This window comes from Etheostoma spectabile, chromosome 9, assembly GCF_008692095.1.
Source record: "Etheostoma spectabile isolate EspeVRDwgs_2016 chromosome 9, UIUC_Espe_1.0, whole genome shotgun sequence".
In the NCBI taxonomy this organism is placed as follows: domain Eukaryota; kingdom Metazoa; phylum Chordata; class Actinopteri; order Perciformes; family Percidae; genus Etheostoma; species Etheostoma spectabile.
This window is the reverse complement of record NC_045741.1, coordinates 23,051,828-23,055,453: the sequence shown is the minus strand read 5'-3', so window position 1 is coordinate 23,055,453 and position 3,626 is coordinate 23,051,828. Positions and strand designations below refer to the sequence as shown.

The 3,626-nt window shown below is 42.6% G+C and overlaps 1 protein-coding gene across 9 annotated transcripts in view; it reads right to left on the bottom strand.

Moving 5' to 3' along the window:
• palld (palladin, cytoskeletal associated protein) overlaps nt 1-3,626 on the bottom strand; it is a 53,173-nt gene that overhangs the window by 15,843 nt on the left and 33,704 nt on the right. The gene's annotated exons all lie outside the window — the stretch shown is intronic.

The window sequence follows — 3,626 nt, the reverse complement described above, 5'->3', positions numbered from 1 at the left end:
TCTCTCTCTCTCTCTCTCTCTCTCTCTCTCTGCATGAGTCAGTCTGTCTGTGAGCTCCTCCTCTTCACAATAAAAGCTCCCAGCCTGCCAGAAACCAACTCATTTCAAAATAAAACCTCTGCCATATACTGTACTGACCGAGGAACTTCCCTTTGGGAGTCAGGAACCAAAACAACAGTTTTTTAGAGTCACAGATAAAGAAAACGTTCATAAGAAAAGCCGAATGAGATACCTATATCTAATTGCTTTTACCATTCGTGTCCACATTATATTGTTTTCTGAATGACCAAAGGTAAAAGAAACAGGATGATTGAGGACAAAGAGGATTGAAAGACAGAAATTAATCATTAAAACAATTCTTTCAGTTTCAGGTGACACAAATGAGATTTGTCCATTGTAAGGTTATATTTGAGACAATGCCCTATCTGAAAATAAAACCCCACATTCTGTGTACTCTTCACATAAACATGATCTACCCTTCACATATAGACAGAGCACAGTGACTATGCTAGCATATGGAACATGATAGTTTTATGTAACATATACCCTATTGGACCTTTGGAACAATGACTATAATAGAGGCAAAGTCTGTGTGCAAACTCTCCCATCACAACCACAATAGATCTGGTTTCATTCACTGAAATATGTTCACAAGTATTTAGTTTCTCAATAGAAGAAATTTCCTTCATTTTTGTGGGATGAAAAAAAACCTTTTTGGCAATTTATCATTTCCATTTTAGTGTGTAATGCCTCTATTTTTAGGGTTGCTGTGTGTTTTCCAGACTACTGATGAGTCACAGTGGGTTGAGGGGAGGTGGGAGGAGAGGGATCTGGTCCAGTGAGGTGTTGCGTGTAGATGTAAGTGTGCATGTCATTATGTTTGTATATTGGGGAAAGGTCGAAGAGCCATTTGGAGAGGGTCCCCCTCTCTCTAGACAAAGTCATTCCCCGTGTGTTGACTCATTGACGCTTTAGAGGCGTGTCAGAGTGAATCTCCTCTGAGTCGGTGACAGCAGCGTCATGAGTTCAGAGTGTGTGTACACATTATTGCATCCTCTAATTAACATCCACAAGGGACAGTGCTGTAGTGGTCTGACTTGGAGTGTGTCCATAGGGTGAGCTAGTCAACACCCCCCCACTCACACACACACACACACTGCTTGCACCAAAAGCCGGGGTCAGGATTTAAGAGATTGATTGACTTCATCCGGAAACAATGTGCTTCTCTGAGAGAGTGTGTGTGTGTGTGTGTGTGGGAGAAGGGGGGCCGGGCGGTTGGCGGGGGGTGTAATGTGTATTTATATTTGTGTTTGTCAGTGTTTAACATACCAGGGCGTTCTTTCCTGGGAAACACAGTCTGCTTTCTATGAGGGGATCATTGAGGCCCGTTAGTTTCCATGCTGTCAACTCCCAAGCATACACCCCGTCTCTCGCTCCCCTCATCTCTCTGTGCGTCTTTTCATCGCTCCCTTTTCCCTCGGCTCACCCCTCTTTCTTCCAGCCCCCTGTCTATATTATGAAGGTCAGCTCCGACAACTCTCTTCCTTATTTGGAAAGTTTCTCCATTCCATGCAGGTCATTCTAGCCCGACCGACCAATCCAGTTAGTTGGTCTGGTTTCTCAGCCAATCCTGTGTCTCCCATGTCCTTTTAAGGACTGCCCATCTCTCACTCTGGAGGTTGATGTGAAATTGTCTGCTTTTCCTGCTCCCTTGTGTCTCTGGTGACTTTTTATTCGGCGATTCGGTTACACAATCTTATACCCAATGACAACTAACTTTCTGTTTCTGCCTTTTTCCATTTGCTGGTAATCACGACCCTCTCTGGCCTGCTCATTGACGCAAAGGCATCCATTAGAGAACAGATCCCCAGTCAGTGTTTTTACTTCCATTTTTAATTAGACGTTTGATGATGACGAACCACAAGTTCTCAGTGTGTATCCAGTACCATATGTGGTTCTGGATACACGCTCTCCATGAAACCACAAGCAACACCTCGACAAGAAAGTGATTGTTAATACTTCATTAGAGAGTTCATGACTTGCACCTCGTAAACACAAACACGCTGCTGAGAGGAAGCTCTGAGTCACAGCAGAGATATGCGACCAATCCTGGCAGCCAGAGCTCCTTGCTCAGCAACGCAACACAGAGACCATATAGATCCTGCTTTACATTGAATGCAACACGCCTGAAAAGTCTCCTACTTAGTCCTACTAGTAGTCTGTAGTATACAGAGGGACAGAGGGCAAACAACCAAGCACCAGTTGCATCGTCACACTGTAAATACAAGTTCTGTGTGTGTGTGTGTGTGTGTGTGTGTGTGTGTGTGTGTGTGTGTGTGTGTGTGTGTGTGTGTGTGTGTGTGTGTGCATGTGAGTGAGAGTGGGAGACTGATGATGGCCATTGGCAAAGAACTGTTTGTTGCCGTCAGTTTGTATCCTGTTCCCTTGACAACAACCACCCTGGGGTTAAAGAGGTTTGGAGCTACTGCAAAAATCATTTAATCTCAGCGGTATGGCAATTATGTCAGCGGACAAGGATTGAAAGGTATAAAAGGCCACATAAAAGTGCATCAGACCATTGCTCATATTTATCATTGCAGTACGTAAGTATGCAGAGCCTGGAAACATTAACGGTGGTAAGTGGCACACATGGCGTCACTTACACACTGTTGCTCTAAGCTCCTGTGTGTTTGTGTGAGTTAGAGCTGGGCAATAATTCCATATTATATCAATTTATATCGACTTTTGGCAAAATTGTACTATGTTATAATCATATCATGACATTGTTGTACATCCTTCTGCTGTCAAAAATAATGATTCCAAGCTAACGATGCTTAAAGGTCCCATATTGCTGAAATTTATATTTATATTTCTTTTTTGATTTTAAAGCAGTTCGAGGTGCTACATAAATACTGAGAAAGTATCAAAACTCTCACAGAGCCATATTCAGAGAGTGTGCCTTTAAACGAGCCGCTTGGACTGCAGTTACAGTCACTCCCCGGCTGCAATGACTTCAAGAGTGCAGATGTAGAACACCCGGACCTGAATGGCAACAATCAGAACAGACGGGGCTTTTTCGGGTGGGGGGGGCTTAAAGAGACAGGGACTAAAATGGATCATTTCGGCCAGAGTGTGAATAAAGGTATATTGAGACCAACATTATGAGAAAAACAATGAGTTTTTTTTAACATTAAAGCATGTAAATATCTTTTAGCCCAGACCCAAAATACAAGTATGAACCTGAAAATGAGTAGAATGTGCGACCTTTGAAACATGATTTTCATCAATTTCATTAAAAAAAATGTATATACTATGATGTATATCAATATGATTCATAATAATGATTATAGCAGTAGGCCCCAGCCTTTAAGTGAGCTTGTGTACTTTTGGGTCACGCTAAGAAGGTTTGACAGTAACGTCCAGTAACGTATAACATTAGACAGCTGATTGGTTCACACTGTCTGCCATGTAGTTGCATCAGTCGGAAACTTTCCACTTCATCCCATTGCACAAGCAGATGTGTAGATAGACCTCCACTTTCCGTCCCCAGGCTACATTTGCTTCAGCTGCTTTTAAAATATCAATTCAAAGGTATTTATAATCAAGAGCAGGCACTACTTACGCAC